This window comes from Ascaphus truei, chromosome 3, assembly GCF_040206685.1.
Source record: "Ascaphus truei isolate aAscTru1 chromosome 3, aAscTru1.hap1, whole genome shotgun sequence".
Classification (NCBI taxonomy): Eukaryota; Metazoa; Chordata; class Amphibia; order Anura; family Ascaphidae; genus Ascaphus; species Ascaphus truei.
The window spans coordinates 371,563,785-371,586,125 of NC_134485.1; the positions used below are offsets into that span (position 1 = coordinate 371,563,785).

General features: G+C 44.2%; 1 long non-coding RNA gene across 1 annotated transcript in view; it reads left to right on the forward strand.

Moving 5' to 3' along the window:
- The window catches only part of LOC142491155 (uncharacterized), a 39,434-nt gene extending 17,365 nt beyond the window's left edge, over positions 1 to 22,069 (forward strand). Inside the window, exons 2-3 of the long non-coding RNA XR_012800313.1 lie at positions 20,759 to 20,885; positions 21,331 to 22,069. This is a non-coding gene — a long non-coding RNA (uncharacterized LOC142491155). The remainder of the gene's footprint in view (positions 1 to 20,758; positions 20,886 to 21,330) is intronic.
- Positions 22,070 to 22,341: the final 272 nt, after the last annotated feature.

The following is a 22,341-nucleotide window of genomic DNA, read 5'->3' on the forward strand; positions in this document are numbered from 1 at the left end:
TGGTGCAACTGCATGCAATGGTGTTTTTTTAATATTTAATATTGCTTTATTAACCTTCAAGCTTTCTCAAATTTGCTTGAAAATGCACCATTTGCCCACTTTTTTTTCAAAATTTTCTCGGGGGGAAAACCCCCCTTATGCTGGTTGGGCTCGCTCGCCACGATGCACTCACCACCACTTTCACGCCGGGCACTGGCCGTTAAAATTATGCCCCCCCCTGAAAAAATTTCTGCGGACGCCCATCAGGGGTACCTGAGTGAGAGATGTTTAATAAATTATTTTGTATTTTTTTTCTGGTTTATCCCTTTGAAAATATGGTCCCCTTAGGTTAAATGAATGAAGCATAATGCTATCTTGGATTCAGTGCAATTAAAAACTGTCAAAAGCCAGAAACAAGGTTCCCATAACATTGTGAAGGAAAAAGCGAGTACACAAGTTCCTCAGTGAAAAATAATAATAGATTGACACATATTTCTGTTATTTATGTCCGTCATAAACATTTACATCCACCTCCTCAGTAGAGAGTGAACTTCAGACTGCTACAGAAATGTTTCATACCTATTTGCTAATTGGAAAATTGGAAGGAGCTCAGAACCTGAACAGAGGAGCCAAACACCTCCAAAAAACTATTTAACAAAACAGAATTAGGTGAGCTCAGACGTATCCCTGTAACAGAACCAGCACACTATATAATTCAAAAACTTTATGGAGAATAGAATCGGCCTTATATTTATGGAAAACAAATACACAAATCATGCGCTTCATGGAGGAGCAGCCGATATATCAGAATAGCAGGCATCGTAGCATCCTATAGATACACAGATGAGAAAACACTCTCAACCTCAATTATACCTAAGTCGGTGCACTAAGAGAAATAAAAATCGGAGAAAACTGCAGAGCACAGTGGTAGAAAATGAAGGGCTGGGGCATACGATTAAATTGTAAATGTAATGGGCCATGGAAGCAACGATGAAGGTAAAGACTCCAACGCATTTCACAATTTGAGAAGTGCTTTATCAAAGAGACTCTTCTATACTACTGCATAAGCAAGCAATAGTGTTTTATGTCAGGAGTTATCACCCGATTGCCGCAAGTTTGTAACTTAGGGCATCATGCAGTAAGCAGCGAAAAAATGCATTAGCCAGTTTAGCAATTAGCCATGTTTTTGGCGTGTTAAACTCGCTGTATGCTGTAAGGGGCGTATCCCTGGCGAATGAATGCGCCACCATCATTTGATAAAATGGCTAGTAACTGGTGGCGAGACGGCTGCCTGGCGAGAAGCTACAGAGAAGCCGTCCCCTGCCGAGATGTGTTTGCAGCAGAGAGAGATCCGCTGCTCTCGGCGCAAACATCAAAACATTAAAAATTATTTTTAAAACCATTTTTATTCATAGTGTACATGTGCATGGGGTCTCCGGAGCTGAACCGCATTGGTTTCAGGTCCGGGGACCCCCTGCTTCCCGAGATACAGGCCCCTTTATGAGGTGCCGGTATCCCTCTGCATTTAAAGGTCCCGATCACGTAACCGCGGAATATAAACAAAGCAGAGGGATACCGGCACCCCATAAAGAGGCCTGTATCTCGGGAAGCAGGGGGTCCCCGGACCTAAAACCAAAGCGGTTCAGCTCCGGAGACCTTCTGCACATCTACACTATGAATAAAACACACATATCAATAAAGACTCGTTCCTTACCTTTGCGGCTATCTGCTATGGTAGCGAAGCAGTATGAATATTTTTTTAATAATACTGTACAGTGAGCAGGGGGTCCCCTGAGCTGAACCGCATAGCTTTGTGGACCAGGGACCCCCTGGTTCCCGAGTTAGAGGCCCCGCTATGTGTGATCGGGTGTGCAGTGTCGCCGCCATGTTTATAGCGTCTCATACTCTACGTGCCCGCAATAAATATGGCGTCGACACTGTGACCGATGCCCCAAACCGGGGCCTATAACTCGGGAAGCAGGGCACAATATTATTAAAAAACATAAATGCTGCTTCATTACCATAGCGGATAGCCGCTAAGGCAATGAAGGGGTTAACGTATAATAGTATGTTTATTGGGGACAATTGCCCCCAATAAACATAGCAATACACAACATACAATACAGTAATGGGCAACATTACTATTATCCACAAATGGATAATAGTGCAGTTGTCAATTTAAAATACATACAGAACAATAAATACATTAAATACATATAGCACTCACCCATGTCCGGCTGCCACGATGAAGGCCATCCTCATCTTCATCCTGCTAATGCCCCATCCGCTTCTGCAAAACAGACACAAGAATGAAAACATCCAATGTAATGTCCCCTAACCCCTTAATCACCATAGCGGTTATTAACCGCTACAGTCATTAAGGGGTTAACCCACTCTCACCCACATACCCTACCCCACTATCCCCCACCCCATGAGGCCTAACCACCCTCACCCACTACCCACAAGGGAGGCCTACCCACATACCCTTGGGGCCAATACCCCCTCCCCCCATCAAAACACATACAGTACAATAATGTGCCAAATAACTATTATCCACATAGGGATAATACATTATTTGGCCATTATTAAACACATTAAATACCATAGTAAAATAAAGAAAATTCTACTAACCTCATCAATAAGAAGGCCCTGTCGCCTGCATCAACCTTGTGGTCCGTTGCCAAAATAATACATAGCCAATACATAGCAATGACATTCACATATCAATGAACCCCTTCATCACCTTATAGAATACTAACCGCAAAGGTAATGAAGGGGTTAAGCCATCCTGGCCACATACCCACCCTTCACACATTCCTTTGTACAGTGGCTTCATCATGAAAAAATACAATAAAAATAAAAGAAAGAATATATATATATATATATATATATATATATATATATATATATATATATATGTATATATATATATATATATATATATATATATATATATATATACCATAATACTGAGTTAAGTTATGGTGAGTAAAAAAAGTGACAAAAACCCTCCACAGGAAAGCAAATATGCAAATATAACTGTATGCTCATCTGCATGTCTTAGGCAGGTCTGCAACCCCGCCTTTCCCCATTATCACCCAGCATACAGCACTTCCACTGCAGCAAGGGATTCTGGGAAATGACATGCAAATGAGCACACAGTGTCACTTTTTGCCTCAATAACCATTTTTAACATGGTTCCCTATAGGCTTAAGCTTGCTGCATGGTCACAGCTTTGATCACAGCCAGGGTTAAGGGGCATACACAGAAAACCACCCACAGACAGCTGTTTCAACCTTGATGGGTCTCATCAGTGTGGGGTTGATTTTAACTGGGAATGCAAGAGAGGCTATGGGATAGGCTATACCATAATACTGAGTTAAGTTATGGTGAGTAAAAAAAGTGACAAAAACCCTCCACAGGAAAGCAAATATGCAAATATAACTGTATGCTCATCTGCATGTCTTAGGCAGGTCTGCAACCCCGCCTTTCCCCATTATCACCCAGCATACAGCACTTCCACTGCAGCAAGGGATTCTGGGAAATGACATGCAAATGAGCACACAGTGTCACTTTTTGCCTCAATAACCATTTTTAACATGGTTCCCTATAGGCTTAAGCTTGCTGCATGGTCACAGCTTTGAGCACAGCCAGGGTTAAGGTGCATACCCAGAAAACCACCCACTGACAGCAGTTTCGACCTTGATGGGTCTCATCAGTGTGGGGTTGATTTTAACTGGGAATGCAAGAGAGGCTATGGGATAGGCTATACCATAATACTGAGTTAAGTTATGGTGAGTACACACACATATATATATATATATATATATATATATACATATATATATATATATATATATATATATACACACATGATGAACCAATATACAAATAAATGTCTCCGGGTTAACAAAAACATGCTCCAATAAAAATACCACTTATCCATAACATCCTCAATGAAATACAATGCGATTTCCTAAACAAATCAAATGTAATCATCTAATCTAAAGCATCAAATGGCAATACAAAGCCTCAAATGCCACTTAAAACATTGCATTTACATTGTATACATGCTGCATAAAATGTAAGCTAGATGTAGACGCTGCAAATCAATGTTAACAATACAATATTCCAACTAAAATAGCATTAGATCAAAAGAAGTATACAATGTAATCCAATAAAGTCACCATCAATCAATTAGCATATATGAATTACATCCCCAAACAATTAAAATAGCATCCATACCAATTATACAATTAACTATAGCAACCGTTAAAGAGAACAAGTTAGCATCATACAAAATAGGACACCAACAATTACAATATACTAAAGCAAGCCTCAACATTACCTAAAGTACAGCATAGAAGCACAAAAATTACATCTATCTAATTATAAAATACATTTAACACACATCTATGCATAGCAGCATAGCCAATATAATTTATAATAGTGCAAAGAAAGCTTTTACAACACTATCATTTCTTACCCTGTATGTATATATCTCTCTAGACATACATACATACTTACAGTGGCAAGAAATGATGTACAATAAAAAAAATATACACATGAAAAAAGGAAAAAAAAACACAGTTACATTAAATACGTTTCTTTATTTAACTTACCATTACTTGACCCACTCACCGACTCCCGTTGATCAGCTTACTCACGAACCAATCCACGAACAGGAATCCATAAAATAATAAACCAGAAAATAATAAACATTAAAATAATAAAACACGACAATCCAGGGGTCTTCTACTTGTAATCCATCTTCATCTGTATTCTTCTATCTTCTTCCGGGGTTTTGTTCCTGTCTGCTGCCACGCCCTGGTCTTCTTCTCCGGAGGTCCTTCCTCCTCGGCGTCTGGCTTCAAAATGAGACGACATAGGCTTTTAAAGGCCTATGACGTCACATTTTCGTCATGGTTCCCACGGCCCCGATTGGGCCGTGAAAAACATGTGTTTTAGCCGATGCAAAAAAAAATGATGACGTCACTTAAAGGCAATAAAAGCACAGCCAATCAGAATGGCTTTGCTTCAATTGCCTTTAAGATGATGTCATTAAAAGAAACATGGCCGGCCTCACATGGTACAGTAGCCAATCAGAGCGTGGGAAGTCTATCCCAACTCTGATTGGCTCTAGTAGACCATGTGACAGAGGCTTGGGGAAAAACGGATATGACGTCATTGAAAGCCTGTCACATGGTACTAGAACCAATCAGAGTAGGGATAGACTTCCCACGCTCTGATTGGCTACCGTACCATGTGAGGCCGGCCATGTTTCTTTTAATGACGTCATCTTAAAGGCAATTGAAGCAAAGCCATTCTGATTGCCTCCCCCCTTTGCCTCATCTTTGGCCCCGGACCGCGCGCTGCCTCCCCTGTCCCCTCCTCCTTTTGCTTGGCTGGATCACGTGCTGCTTTCCCCTCCTGTGCCCCTCCCCCTCCTCACCGCATCACGAGAGGGGGCAGGGCTAAGGGGATTGAAAGGAGGGCAGGGGCGGGAATGCAGTCCCTTTGTTTTGTGTGATACCAGTGGTATGATTATATTGTTTATTGTGTGGTATTTTGTTTTTCCCTTTCCAATTTTTATATATATATATATATATATATATAATGGAACGACTTTGATGTCTCGCATGTTTGAGATGGGCATTCCAAGGCGCGTGTTGCCTTCGTCGCGGCAGCTGTTGGGGGGGGAGGGGTAAGTGCGCAGTAACTTTGCCAGTGGGGGCTCTATGCTGCAGAAAAGCCGTGGTGGCTGGGGGTGGCGAATGAGCAGGGTGTAAGGAATCCACTACTGGCTTTGACTATAGCCGTGCAGACCTGTGCAGTTACAAGCTTCCTCTGGCAATCTATGGCACAGGTGCTGCCTCTCATTGCAGCTTCTGCCCTGTGCTCTTTCATTGGAGGAATTCTCGCACACCCTCATCCTGTGATTGGATCTCCGCCCTTTATATTCTAGGCGTTGGCTCTGAACCAGCGCCGAGCATAACTATTCCTACCTCTATGTTACTGTCTCTGCCACAAACCACCCCAGGCCTCTCTCCTAGCGTTCTTACCTTCCAAGTTCCTGAGTATCCAGAGGCCTGGTCCTGGACGTCTGTGCTGAAGCGTTGTTGCCAGCACTGGCCTGCTGCTATCTCCTTGCAGTGGCCTACCCCGGACGTCTGTGCTGAAGCGTTGATGCCAGCACTGGTAACTGCTGCATTCCCTCCTAGCAGTGGCTACCCTTCCTGTCCAGTGGCCTGCCGCTATTCTCCTGTAGTGGCCTATCCTGGACGCCTGTGCTGAAGCGTTGATGCCAGCACTGGTAACTGCTGCATTCCCTCCTAGCAGTGGCTACCCTTCCTGTCCTGTGGCCTGCCGCTATTCTCCTGTAGTGGCCTATCCTGGACGCCTGTGCTGAAGCGTTGATGCCAGCACTGGTAACTGCTGCATTCCCTGCTAGCAGTGGCTACCCTTCCTGTCCTGCGGCCTGCTGCTATTCTCCTGCAGTGGCCTATCCTGGACGCCTGTGCTGAAGCGTTGATGCCAGCACTGGTAACTGCTGCATTCCCTCCTAGCAGTGGCTACCCTTCCTTTCCTGCGGCCTGCTGCGATCCTCTTGCAGTGGCCTGCCTTGGACTTCTGCGCTGAAGCCTTGGTTCTTTCCGACGCTGCCCTGCGGTGAACTTCGGCCAGCCTGCTGTCTCCTCCTGCTGAGATCGGCGTCATGGGCCGAGGCCGCTCCTCGCGCAGAAGCCACCCCCGCGCTCACGCTCCTAAGCTGAAGCGGGGCACTCCTGATTTCCTGTTGCCGAACTCCTGCTTCATTAACGACGATGCTGCCTTCTCCAATCCTGACCCTGCGATGTACGACTATGAACTGCGCACTCCGGATCAGTCTGCGTGGACTAAGGTCGGTGATTATATAACCCCACCTCAGCCCCGCGGTCCGGTCCCGGTTTGTGGCGAGCATCGGCGTAACAGTATGCTCGGCCCAAAACCGGACAGCGCCGTGGCGGGGTGTGGTAAATGTTTAACTGTACCTATGTGCCCGGCTGCGGACCAGTCCCTGTTTGAAAAACAGTATCTGTTTGAAAGACTGCCTCCACCTAATCTTGTCTGTATGTATGAAGGGTTAACCCCCGCAGAAAGACTAACTCGTAAAGAAATACTTACAAGGTCTCAGGAATGTAGAGAGGTGAAGAAGATGTTACAAGCCCAGTACTCCCAACTACTCCTTCTTATGTCTACTCCAGGTCTGGAAACTGCGGATTTTGGGGGTACCGACTCAGGCCATAGACACCACCCTTAAATTGTTCCTGGAATTTGACAAGAACATAAGTGAGCGTGAACCTCTACTTGCTGCCCACGCGCAGAATATTCACAAACCCTTTTCTGTCAGTCCTGTTGCTAAACCTGTGGGGGTACCTCCCTCTCCTAAGAATGGTCAAACCATTTCTCTGTCGCTGCCCGCTAAGGAAGAAGCTGCCACGCTCCCTAATCCTGAGTTAACCTCCCTAACTTCTGTCCCTGAGGTTATTTCGGTCTTAACCCCTGCTAGTCAGGCTTATGCGTCTCCCACTGTAAATCCCTGCAGTCCCCAGGTCAGTGTGTCTTCCCTAGCACTAGAGAATGAATCCTGTTTGCCCTCTTTTCCTAAACCAAAAATTCTAAGATCTGTTTCCGAGGTTTTTTCTGTATTAACCCCTGCTAGTCTGCTCTGTGAGGTCCCTACTGCTAACCCTAGTATTCCGCAGTCTAATGATAGGTCCCTAGGGCAAGAGGCAGAACCCCCTATGACCCCACTCTTGGAGACTAGCTTCTATTTCTCTGATTCTCAGGTACAGAGTAATTTAACCCTTGGGGTTTTTCCTATGTTAACCCCTGCAGGTGAGCCCTGTGAACCTTCCTTGGTAGATCCCTTTAGTTCGTCAGTCAGGGACACCTCCTTAGCCTCAGAGGATCAACCCCTTTTGTCCTCTGACTCAGCTAAAATTCTCGGGGCTATGCCCCCTGAACTTTCGGCAATAATACTGGCTCCAGTAAAAAGTATTCTGGAGCCGTTTGTTTCTCTAAACCTGTTCGCAGAATCCCTACTCCTAGGTATTTCACTCACCCCGTCTGCCACTCAGAGAGCTGAGACCCCTGCTTCTGAGCATAGACCCCTTTTCGTGGAATCTGTTGTCGTTTCTGATGTCCCAGACACTCTTTCCCAAATACCCACTTCAGAGGCCAGCACAGTCGTGGTTGCCCCACTTGCACTGTCTGAGTTCTCCTTTTCTCAAATCCTAGGGTTTAAAGCGAACAGTACATATTATGCTCCTTTCCAAGTGACCCCTACTGAGATCAGCGTATCTGCTGTTGCCCCCTCAGTACCATTAAAGTTAGGGCCCTTCTTTTTGAAGGATCAGGCTTTCAAGTTTGAGACTCCCTTTATCCCTGACTTTGTAAATCTGCAGTCCCTTCTCACTGTAGTTAAAAGTTCTACAGCAGCCGCTGAGTTAAGCTTTGCCGCTGCCAAATCTTCTGTTATAGAAGCAACCTTGCCTAGCTTACTTCTGTCTGTCCTATCTGTGATGCCTATCACCTTTACTAAAATTTCTGTTTTGCAAGGTATTTCTCCTATTAAATCTGTGATACCTGCAATTCCTTTAATCAGTTCCAAAACCCCTGTCACTAAGTCTCCCATGGAGTCTGATACCCTCACTAGGGATTCTCAGGGACCCAATTCTGTAAAAAGCAAGATGTCCCTTGTGTCTGTTGGAGAGTTTACCCCAGTTTCTCTCACGGATCATGCCACAGCCTCCGGGATGATTAAAAATGACTTTAAGTCTGGGATGCCCATTCCTGTAATAATACTGTTTCACGCTGATTCGCCCACAGTATTCGGGGTATCCACTACTGACTGTATGTCTACTACCACGAACTCAGGGGTATCGCATTTGGAACGTTCCCTTTTTTCAGAAGATCCCGTCTTTAAAATGGACTTATTTTTCTCTGTGTCTTCCACAATACTTGGGGTACTTACTATTGACTGTCCTGTCCGAAAACTAGGGTTACCTCTCAAAAAGGTGCCTGGAGCTACCGATGTTAAAGACCCTATGTTTAAAACAGTAACAATTTGCATTGCTTCTCCCACAGTATCATGTGAGACCTGGGTACCTGGGACCTCCACTCCGAAGCCAAGCTCTAGTTCTCTGTCTTATTTCTCTGTGTTGGAGGCACCCAGCTTTAACCCCAAGACTTTTTTCTCTAAGGTTGATGCACCGCTTAACCGCCTGCCTTGTTTTTTGGATAAAATCTGTTTTCTCACCTTTCAAACAGACTCCTTACTCGCAGGTCTCTGTGCGGTGCCCAAAGTGCCCGTTCTGTATGGCAATTGGCCTCTCCCTAAGACGAAGACACCCTTACTGGACCTCGTCGCTTTACCTGAAGCGTCCGTTCCTGTTCTCTATGGGTCCACTATGGGTATAGACATGCTTATTATGTCCTTCGCCAAGGCCACAATTTCGGATTTGATTCTCTCTAAAGATCACAAACCAAAGGAAGCGGATCCTTCTTCTACTGCCAGTACCATGAGTTGCATACACACTGCTACAGACTCTCGCAAATTGCTTGGGATAGCAACCCTGCTTGGTATCAAAAGTACCGCTGCAATAGTGTGTAGTGAACCCTCCCGCCCCATTCCCTTGCTAACCACCACCTGGAATTCCTTGGAAGCTAAAGACTCTCGCAACTTCCTCTGTGCTGATTTCACCAAAGACATTGCCTTCTCTGAAGGTCCCTCTGCCATTTTTGTCCGACAATCTGTGTCCTGTGTCCAGTACTCTTGGACTATTACTATGCAACTGACACCTGGTTACTGTCCTTCCGATGTTCCCATTCCGGAGCCCTCAGGTCCCATTGTCCATGTACCAAGAACTGCAATACCACCGCTGTCTTTCATGGCACTCGCCAATGTACATCTGGATTGTGGACCTAATTCTCGCCGGAGACACTTCAGGAACAACTCAATGTCTCCCAGACCTATGAATGGTTCTGTTCACCCAAGCTTCTCACCCAGTGGTGGGGGTACTGTAAGGAATCCCAACAAACTATGGGCTTTCAACGCCACCTCTCGCCTAAGGAGGTTTAGGAACAATTCCATGTCCCCCAAATCTGTGATGGATCTTGTTCGTCCGGAGGCCTCACCTGAAGGGGGGGGTACTGTAAGGAATCCACTACTGGCTTTGACTATAGCCGTGCAGACCTGTGCAGTTACAAGCTTCCTCTGGCAATCTATGGCACAGGTGCTGCCTCTCATTGCAGCTTCTGCCCTGTGCTCTTTCATTGAAGGAATTCTCGCACACCCTCCTCCTGTGATTGGATCTCCGCCCTTTATATTCTAGGCGTTGGCTCTGAACCAGCGCCGAGCATAACTATTCCTACCTCTATGTTACTGTCTCTGCCACAAACCACCCCAGGCCTCTCTCCTAGCGTTCTTACCTTCCAAGTTCCTGAGTATCCAGAGGCCTGGTCCTGGACGTCTGTGCTGAAGCGTTGTTGCCAGCACTGGCCTGCTGCTATCTCCTTGCAGTGGCCTACCCCGGACGTCTGTGCTGAAGCGTTGATGCCAGCACTGGTAACTGCTGCATTCCCTCCTAGCAGTGGCTACCCTTCCTGTCCAGTGGCCTGCCGCTATTCTCCTGTAGTGGCCTATCCTGGACGCCTGTGCTGAAGCGTTGATGCCAGCACTGGTAACTGCTGCATTCCCTCCTAGCAGTGGCTACCCTTCCTGTCCTGTGGCCTGCCGCTATTCTCCTGTAGTGGCCTATCCTGGACGCCTGTGCTGAAGCGTTGATGCCAGCACTGGTAACTGCTGCATTCCCTCCTAGCAGTGGCTACCCTTCCTGTCCTGTGGCCTGCTGCTATTCTCCTGCAGTGGCCTATCCTGGACGCCTGTGCTGAAGCGTTGATGCCAGCACTCGTAACTGCTGCATTCCCTCCTAGCAGTGGCTACCCTTCCTTTCCTGCGGCCTGCTGCGATCCTCTTGCAGTGGCCTGCCTTGGACTTCTGCGCTGAAGCGTTGGTTCTTTCCGACGCTGCCCTGCGGTGAACTTCGGCCAGCCTGCTGTCTCCTCCTGCTGAGATCGGCGTCATGGGCCGAGGCCGCTCCTCGAGCAGAAGCCACCCCCGCGCTCACGCTCCTAAGCTGAAGCAGGGCACTCCTGATTTCCTGTTGCCGAACTCCTGCTTCATTAACGACGATGCTGCCTTCTCCAATCCTGACCCTGCGATGTACGACTATGAACTGCGCACTCCGGATCAGTCTGCGTGGACTAAGGTCGGTGATTATATAACCCCACCTCAGCCCCGCGGTCCGGTCCCGGTTTGTGGCGAGCATCGGCGTAACACAGGGCTCATTTGTGCGTGATTCCCTGCGGCCCAGTCTCACTAAATGGCCGGGCCGGTGGTGCGCCCATCTTGGTGAATCTTGCGGACCATGGTTGGGGTGCCATCGGCCTTTACCCGGGGGGGAACACACTGGCAAGGTTGGCACTTACCAGGGGTTATTTATGTAAATAAAGCCGCGGCGTTTGTACCTCCAGACCTTCGTTGTGTGTTGATTTATTTATATGTGGGTTGTGGGGAGCGGGAGCTTCCTCGCACGCTCCAAGGTCAAGGCCCAGAGAGCGCTATTCCTTCACCAAAGATTTCCATTTCTCTTACACTTACATATAAGGACGGGCACATTCGAAATCCAAGCTTAGCGAACTTCAAAGTTTGCTCGGGAGTTCCTCACATTCTTTTGTTGCTGGTCTCTCTTTTTTTTTATCTATTCGAACTTTTTGACAAAACATGCAAAGTTATACAAAAAAGTTTTTAAAAAAAGTTGACCCAAACGTTTTTTTTTTGTAGCTTTTTCCTTAATTTTTACATATCTAAAACCAACTGAGTTCTTGTAAAACAAAAACATTAAACATTTTTAGTGTTCACCTTTATTATCTTATAATAAGTTATAAGCCTAGGTGCATTCATTTTTAAAATGTACTTGTGAATGTACTGTAGCCTGTGTATTTATTCCAATGTGGATTGAATGATCAAAATTAAGAAACAATGACAACCAAAATTCTGATAATAATAATTATTATTCATTAGCCATATTCTTGAGTCTGGAATGTAACCTACGTCAGAGGTGCCCAGCTCCAGTCCTCAAGGACCGCTAACAGTGCAGGATTTAAGGATAGCCTCTCATTAGCACAGGTGGCCCAATCATTTTCACTGAACCACCTGTGCTCTAGCAGGGGTATCCGTAATACCTGCACTGTTAGTGGTCCTTGAGGACTGGGGTTGGGGACCTCTGACCTACGGAACGTCATTCTGTAGGTGGCCGTTTCGTTTCACAAACACATGTAAAATGCAATATTATACAACTTTAAGATAATGTCACAGTACTGGTGAAATAGAGGCTTATGTTAGGATTCTTTTCTTGATTTTAACAGGCAAGTTAACACATAAACAAAGATTATGCAGTGTTGTTCTGCTGCAAACAATCATCCACTGGACAGGTATGCTAGAGGCAGCTGCAATATAAGTGTTTTTTTTCTGCCCTGCTAATGACCTCAACCCTGACCAAATCATACCTCATTCTTAGTGGCTACATGTCATTCATTCTTCATGCTAAACTCTCTCATGGTTTCTCTTGAATGTAGGTTACAATTAATTGTGCAAGTGATGTGGCCACGTTTAACGTTTCATTTGTTTGTTTGTTTTTATAAGGATTTAAAAATAGTGTTACTGTTAATATTATTAATGCCCTCTTTTATAACTGGATGTACTTTTCCTATATAATTGCGCCGCCAAATTTCACCAGGTGAAATATCATTTTATAATGATGTTTTATTTCCACGATTATGGCAGGTGTTATGATTAGATATAAAAGCACACATTTAGGGAGTGTTAGAGCTCAAATACTATAATACAATGGTCAAAAAACAACTAGTAAGCTAACATAAATAGCAGAGAGTAGGTGCTAGAGGGGCCAAATCACCCTGGCTAAGGTGAATACAGCATAGAGTTCAAATAGGAAGCCCAGCACTCCAGTGATCCAATTATTCGGTGCAAGATTCGGTGCAACCATTCCCTGATGACGATGAACGTTGCACCAAAATGTCCGATCACTGTTGTGCTACTCACTACGAGCGATTCCATTTTTGAAACTTGAATACTTTTTTTGTGGTGTGCTGGGTTTCTTATTTTAACCTAGATATACAACACACAATAAAAATGTGGAAATAGTACACTGGAATGGAAGGTTGTTAAAGAGTAATTCCAAGAAGACAAGCAACGTTTCCGCATCAAAAGCTTGGCATCAAACTGTGGCGTTGTGTGCGTAATTTCCATTGCTTCAAAAGTGGCCCAAAAAGGAAATGTACCCATGTTTTGAACACCACTTGTCATATATTTAACTACGAAAATATTAGAAATGGTGTAAATCTTTTTGTTAAGGTTTGCTACATCTGTATTGAGGCACATGTATCAAGGCAAAAGTAGTGCAATTCAGGGCAAAAACATTGCTTCAGATGTTTTATAGAAAAAGCCTGTTGATTGCAATGGCATTTTTTTTTCTTGGATACATCTGGTGCAGTTGCTAACCCCAGAATTACATATGGGCAATAGTCTTTGCTCCAAAATGCCGTGAATGTCTAAAATATTTTTGAGCAAGTAGAGAGATGTTGATGTAAAGCACAGCCACGAATTCCAAATCAGCATGGGACCGGAACAAATGATACAGGTGAACACTCCAATCTTGCAACAGGTCAGGTTTATTGCATGGTGGTGCAGCAAAAATAGGACTACACGAACGCACCTACGCGTTTCATGCACAAGGCACTTTATCAAGTGTAGTCCTATTTTTGCTGCACCACCATGCAATAAACCTGACCTGTTGCAAGATTGGAGTGTTCACCTGTATCATTTGTTCCGGTCCCATGCTGATTTGGAATTCGTGGCTGTGCTTTACATCAACATCTCTCTACTTGCTGTATACCTTCCTGGATGATTAGCACGCCCTGGATGTATAGGAGTCCTGCAAGCACTAAGGTAAGGGCCTCAGTGCCCCTGCATATATATGTTTACCAGTGCCTCTGCTCATTATATATTGGTTACTAGGGTGGGTGTATATGGTGACTCAGCTGTGGAGGTTAAACAGACCCCACTTAGACACTTAGCCCACACCTGATAATTTGCCATATTCTTCATGGACTCTTTGCTGTCATCCAGTATTATTCACACATATTGTGGAGGATTTCTAACCAATTTGGATGCATCACATCGCTCTCTTCTAAAATATTTTTGAGAACTTTTGCGATGGCCAGTGACAATATAAGAGGATGGACTCTGCATCCAGAACAGTTATTATGCACCTGACAACGGGGTTACCCCGAAACATTGTGCTGTCTGTTTCATTGGGGGCTGTGCACTAAGCTCAATGGGTTTGCCTTCTGATGTTCAAAAAAAGCACGTCCTTAAAAAGTGAGACCGGGGACACGATTCACTAAGGCCTTGAGCCCATTTTTTAACATACGTGCTCAAAACACCCACAGCGTACGTGTTGCTTTTTTCCCCCCTGCTAGCGTTCTTAACCTTCCCGTACGCTAGCTGGTAGAAAAAAAAGCCGCATGTAACATTTGCATGGAGATTTGCCATCTCCATGCAAGGCTGTTACAGGCGATCGTACACTAATTAAAATAATTTCAATAATAGTGTACATGAGCAGGGGGTCTCCAGAGCTGAACCGCATTGGTTTCAGGTCCGAGGACCCCCTACTTCAGGAGATAAAGGCCCCGTTATGGGGTGCTGGTATCCCCTGCAGAATTTAAATGTCCCGGTCACGTGAAGCGGAAGCTTGAAACTGCAGGGGATACCTTCACCCCATAAAGGTGCTTGTATCTCAGGAAGCAGGGGGTCCCCGGACATAAAACCAACGCGGGTCAGCTCCGGAGACCCCCTGCACATCTACACTATGAAACACATGTATATTAAAAAGATTTAACAAACATCAATACACGACTCCCTCCCCCCCCCCCCCCCTCCGCCCAAACCCATACAGTACAGTAATGTGCAAAATAACTATTATCCAGATATGGATAATAGATTATTTGCTCATTATTAAACACTGCATTAGCATACTTAAATAAAGTAAATAAAAACAGTAGCCAGCTAATCCAATGAATACAAGCAATAACAACATCAACAATGAATTAATTAAACCAATTAAACCAATTAATTCCTAAACCAACTCAAAATGAATAGTAACACAAAGCTATCAAACCAATGAATTACTACAACATTAATGAATGTAAACATTAAAAGACAAAGAAATACATTCAAACAATATCTGAAATAACCATAAAACGCATTAGCTAACATAATACAACATTAACTACAAACGAACACCAATCTCAAACATTTTATTACCATTAAGCAGGAAAAAAACAAACAATCACATCCACATAAGAAATTGAAATTAAAACAACCAACAGCAATACCAAGCCACAAATGCCCCCCAAATATTGCCATAATAATGTTTTCATCTGTACCCTAAAGTGGTACAGATTAATATATTATCAGTCAATGTGCCTCCTCCAAAAAATCAACAAACACATCCAATGAAAAACCTGTAAAAAGAGACATTTACAAACATTCAATATATTACTTACCATTAGAAGCGGTGGCCCTCCGACTCCCAGGGTAACAGGAAGCTCACGTACCTTGAAGGCCTCCAACAGCATCCGATGCCATCCGCCATGAAGATCCGGATCAAGTACCCAAATCTTCTTTTTTCTTTCTTTAATCACCTTCTTCTATCTTCATCTGTCACCATTTCTTGATCTTCTTTATCTTCTATCTTCATCTATCAATCCAAAAAAAACCATGATAAATCCCAACCGATGTTGTCTCGTCATCTTCTTGGGCTCAAATGAGGCGTCAAGGCCTTAAATAGGGCTTGTGACATCACATTTAGCCTCAAAATGGTTAACAGCCACCTGATTGGATGTTAAAACCATGTTACGACTATAAAAAAATTTTTTACATGATGTCACTTAAAGGGAATGATGCCAGCCAATCAGAATGGCTGTGCTTCATTTGCCTTTAAGATGACGTCATGAAGCAGACGTCACATGGTATTTCAGCCAATCAGATCTTGGGAACCAATTCCACACTCTGATTGGCTGAAATACCATGAGATGCCGGCCATCTTGGAATTAGTGAAGTCATCTTAAAGGCAAATGAAGCACAGCCATTCGGATTGGCTGGCATCATTCCCTTTAAGGTGGGTTAACCCTTAATGACTATAGCGGTTAGTAACCTCTAAGGTGATTAAGGGGTTAGGGGCAATTAGAATGTCTTTATTATGTATATACTGTATGCTTTCTTTCAACGGAGGACAGAGGGACCTGCTGTTATGGTAAGTATAACTGTATTTATTTACTTTATTTAGGTATGCTAATGCAGTGTTTAATAAGGGCAAATAATCTATTATCCATATCTGGATAATAGTTATTTTGCACATTATTGTACTGTATGTGTTAGGGGGGTGTATTTAGTTAGAAATAATGTTTAGTATTTTTGTAGGCACAACATTGGTACCGCAGGCCCGTGGGTACCCCGGGACTCCCGCGGGGACCCCGGGACGGGCGCGGGGTCAGCCGGGGACACCCGCGCGACCCCGGCCTCCCTCGGGGACCCTCGCGGGGTCAGCCGGCACCCGCTGGCCTGTTGTATGGGTGTTGCGCATGCAAAAATGTAAAGCAAGAAATTTTTCAAAGTCCAGCTTTTTTTGCGTTTACCTTGAGCTGACGTGTTCTGTTGAACGCAACTTTCGCATACGCTAAGGTTACGTAGTTTAGTGCATCCCGCTTAAGGGCAGAATTTAACGCAAACCGGGTAACGAACGAGCAGAGTTGGACTTAGAAAAATTTCCTGAAAAAAATCACTTTTAGAATGCAAAGTGCCTGTTTGCATGGCTTAGTGCATCGTGTTCAGCGCAACATCACGTTCTAAGAGCACTTTGCGCTCTAAAAACGACTTAACAGAGAATAGTGCATGACCCCCATTGTCTGCTTTTGGCTGTTCAATAAATATATGTTGAATGACTATAGGAGACGTCTGATTCAGTGCGTCTGATTCAGACGAGTGCGGAGGACGTTTTTATCTTTCTATGTGAATTTGGAGCAGGGAGTCCTTCTTCTGAGCAAGCACCGTTAAAATCAACAAAGGACTAAAGAAGTGTGATGGGTGAGTGCAGTTGCACCTGAACTGTTTTTGAATTATGTATCTGCATCCAGATTGGAAACCCCTAAATAAAGGTTTCAGCCTTTGTCTCTAGTCTCTGAGTTTGCAATAGCATGGATTTTAAGTGAGTTAAGGCATCTTAATCTTAACTTTGATATCCACTACCCTCGAACTTCCTAAACCTTCGTAAAGCCTCTCCAAAACCCTCCAAAGTCACTCACAGATCCAATTGTCACCACTGTCCCCACTGTCAGACCCCTCACCATGCCACCGATAAGATTAAATCTAGAGACCTTACCCCAACCCCTGCCCACCAAGCAAGCTCTCAATGCACCTAACCCATAACCCGACCATAATGTTCCCACCCCTGCCCACCAACTAAGCAAGATATACTAACTAATGTACATGCACCCTGGATAATGGTGCTATATAAATGTTGTTAGAAATACAATTAATAAATAAGGCAACATCCAACATGTGACTCTCCTGTACAAGGTAATGTGCTGTACAACAGACTGCAGTGTAAAGCTTTTGCTTTGCTCCAACAAAAGCTGTTAAATAGAAACACCCAAAACTGATGCACACAATATGTCCCATTTGTTTCACAAATGCACAGTTTCACACTCTCCAAGAACAATACTGTTAATACAAAAACTGTATTATAAGCAAAACAAATAATAAAATAAATAAAGAGTAAAAGAACACTTTTTTTCTTTGTCACCTGACTGTGCTGTTATTTCGTTCTACTTGATACTAACAGGTAAGTAAATTAGGTTGACATGCAATGTGCATTGACAGATATGATTAGAATTCCTCATCTTGAATGCTTTTGAATCTATAGGAGATAGCCAGCAAATCCCTATCAAGAGCAGCAAATCTTTGTGATAAGCTCTCAAGTTGAAATCAAGTGAAAATGGATGTGTGTGCAAGTGCAGCTGCATGTGGACATTGTCATAGTCCAATAAACTAGTCATGCAGAAAAAATGGGAGGTGCTGTGTTAATCTGGCAGCTGCAAATGTGCTGGGGATACTTTACAAGTTCTAAGGTTAGCAGGGGGAGTTTATAAAGTATCACTAGCAAATTTGCATCTGACAGATTACTACAACACCCTTGTTTTCTGCATCACCAATTTATTGGACTATTACAAGGAGCATACAGATTTTACTGGCAGTTTAATGTAGTTAAAAGCCCAAAGTGTATGAAATAAGATTGTGATTCATGCTCGCCATGCATCCCATGTAGCATCACTGTGCTGTGAATTTGCCATTATCTACTGTTTAAAAAATAATGTATTTTCTTATATAGTGCAGACAATGTACACTGCACTATGCTTAGAATTCCCACAGGCATGATAAGTCCCTGCTCTGGAGAGTGTCATGTAATGTTTTGTGGCCTGAGGATCAGGATGAGAAACAGCCATGCCCAAGGTCACACACTGTGATTTGGATAGTGTTCACTTGCATCATATGGTGTTCTCTGTCTAGGACGACTCTCCACAGTCAGCTCACCACAGCCACTCCTCCACAGGTACTCCTCTGCAACCTCTTCCGGGGGCGAGTTGGCTGCGGAGAGACTTCCGGGGGCGAGTTGGCTGCGGCACCTTGTCCCATTCCGTGGTGTACTTACCACTAAGATACTGAGTCAGTGTTTACTTTAAAACAGCAGTCTGTGCTGATCTCCATTTGTTTGCATTTTATTTTGACTTGCGTGATAAGATATCTTCTTGCCCTTTCTAACACCAATTTTATTTCTAAAAATCCAATGCTCCATTCAGGAGAAAAAGGTGTTTGAAATGTTAGGAGTCCAGGAAGCTAAAACGGCGCTCTCCCCAAAACCCAGTGTAGTCTAAAGATTTAAGAAAATCATGATTTTTAGCTTTAAAAATAAAAAAAGAGCAGGACCAGCTCAAGGACAAGAAGATACAAACATGATAGTCTCAAAAAGGCAGATTCGTTGGAGAGGGAGAAGACCTGGGCCACCGACAGGGGGGGACAGCTGGGACTCCTGTCCCGGTGAGTAAAGGAGCCCGGGCCCCCTGAAAGCAAACCTAATCTGGCCTGTTCCGCAGATGTGGCCTGCTGGAAGATGTCTGTGGAGGTGCCTGTACAGGCAGCATGCTGTAGACTGGTAGAAGGGAGATTCTCCTTGTAAGCGCCTCCGTGGGCACCTTCCAGCAGGCATCTCGGCAGGCCCCCTCCACAGGGCTCTTAACAGGACCTTTCAATCCTCCAGGGCAGCCGGTAGGAAGTGGGGCACACTCAGATCCTCTCCTCTCTTCCAATACTGCTGTCCCTTCTATCAATCCTCTCTCTTCCATTGCTTCTCTTTCCCCCCCCCTCTCTCTCTCTCTCTTTCCCCACTCTGTTTCTCTACTTCTCCCCTATCTCTCTCCTTCCCCTCTCAATCTCTCTCTCCCCTCTTTCTTTCCTACCCCCTCTTTCCTCCCCTCTCTCTCTTTCTCCCTCTCTTTCCTTCCCCTTCTCTCTCTTTATCCTCATCTCTCTCTCTCTGCCCCCTTCCCCTATCTCTCTTTCCTTCTCTCTCTCTCTCTCTCTCTCTCTCTCTCTCTCTCTCTCTCTCTCTCTCTCTCCTTCCCTCTCTCCTCTCTCTCTCTCTCTCTCTCTCTTTCTCTCCTCTCTCTCTCTTTCTCTCCTCTCTCTCTCCTTTCCCCCCCTCTCTCTCTATTTCTCCCCTCTCTATTTCTCCCTCTCTCTATTTCCCTCTCTCTCTCCCCCTCCCGTTGTCGCTATCCCTCCTGCCATTCCCCCTCTCTCCTTCCCCCCTCTCTCTCTCCTTCCCCTCTCCCTGTCTCCTTTTCCCCTCTCTCTCTCCTTTGCCCCCTCTCTCTCCTTCACCCCTTTCTCTCTCCTTCCCCCCTCTCTCTTTCTCCCCTCTCTTTTTCTCCTTTCTCTCTCCCCCCAATCTCACTCCCCCTTTCTCTCCCCTCCCCCCTTTCTCCCCCCTCTCCCTCTGCCTCTTCCCATATCTCGTTCTCCCACCCCTAAGGAACTGGGGTTTAATGGGGGGGTGAGATGTGGGGATTAATGGGGGGGAGGGGAGGGGAGATGTGAGGATTAATGGGGGGGGAGATGTGGGGATTACCAGGGGGAGATGGTGAGATTAATCAGGAGGGGCCTTGCCCCTTTAATTTGTCCTGGGCCCAAGATTTCTATTGTCGGCCTTGGAGAGGACTATATACTGTACACCGTGTTCAGGACAAAAGGGACCCCTTTTGTTTTTCATCACATTTGATATATTTCTTGCTCAATCTCCATGAAAGTGTGCACAATTGTAGGTCTGTTATGTAGATTAACACTGTATAAGAAGCACAACGTAAACCATCTACTGATGTTAACGAAATTGATGTCATTGTATTATGTCAACAAGTACCAGATACACGGCGGTAGATTCTTGTTTATTAAATGAGAAATAGGAGTTTTTCCTTCGTAGCTCGTAAATGGGTTAAACTGCTGTAATATAATATGAAACACTAAGATTACTATAAATTGCAGTATTCAAAATGTCCTCCTCCTGCTGAAACTCACGCCCGAAGACGAGAACGCCACTGTCAGATTGCATCATGGATAATGCGTTGATCCAGCTGCTCCTAGCGACCATCGTTTACCAGGACACTTTTATGTAAGCGTTTTGGACCACAATTCTTGCTCTGACTCAAGCACTTTATAACGTTCTTATCTTCTTCGCTAAACACCATTTTATAACTAAGCACTTGATGAGGTCATCACGCCGTCACCAATTCAGAAGAATATTTATTAGATTATCAAATAATTCTTAAATGTAATAATCTATGACAGAACTATAGTGACCAAAAATGTCATAAAAATGTAGTGATTTTTCTGCAAGATTTGCCGAAAAATAAAAGGGGTCCCGTGGTAAAAAAAAAAAAGGAGCATACCTTAGATGCCTGGGAGATATGTTAATGAGATATGCAAAGTACAGGGTGTCCATAAATTATTCCCCCCATTATAAGCCTTAATAAATTCATTATTATAGGAGCTATCTTAAAACGGTTTGCGGTAATTAATAACACAACTTTAAGACATTGTTTTTCTTTATTTCGCAGACTATCTAAGGGCACAATGACAACAATGAAGGAGAAATCATCTATCGCCTTGAAGTTCTGCGTACTACTAATGAGGCTCACGTGGAAGTTTACTGAATTCTGGTTTACTGAAGTATTGACGGAACTGTGGTAGTCTACTTAATTAAAACAAAAATGTCTTGAGTGGTTTTATTAATTGCCGAAACCCGTTTTAAGATAGCTCCTAAAATAATGAATTTATTAAGGCTTATAATAGGGTGAATAATTTATGGACACCCTGTATATTTAAATGACTCACATTCCACACGTCCTAAAAGGATTTCCAATGTGACCCTGCAAACCAGCCCCAGCATGACCTGCAAACAGACTCAACATCATCTCTTTAGACAGACCATGCTTTATCCTACACTTGAGCTCGACCTTGACTCTGTATTCCAGACCAGCCTTATTGCGGCAGACAGTATGTCATGTTGTTTTGTTGTGACCTTGTTGGTAGTAAAAGTAGACCTTTATATGGACAATTGGTAACCAAAGGCAAAATCATTCATGGACTCAATATTTCCATGGGTTTTGTTGTGAATTATTTGCATTATTCAAAAATGTAGCCTAAAAAAACAATATTAGAGGCATCACAAATGCATTGGGATGTTGTGTTATTAACATGCAAATTTGTTACAGCCAACAGTAATTCTAGGTTTAAAAAGTAACGACTATATAACACACTGCCTTTTCATCTTCATTTCAATTAAACAAAACAGCTATGGTGGTTTGTTCTTAAAACACTTGAACATGTTGTGGTTTTCTTGTGGCAGTGAACAGAGTACTGGGATTTAATCAAAAATGATGATCATGTCCGTATTAACCCGCTCACTGCCAATCCCTTGTCTTGTGGCACAGGAGGGGTTAAACCAGATTCTGAAGCTAAACTTACTCATGGATATGAAGCAAACCACCTCGAATGAAAGACTTCATGCTGAGCACTTGCTCACACTCAGCAGTCCAAATTTCTAAGAACCCTTCACAGGTGCACTT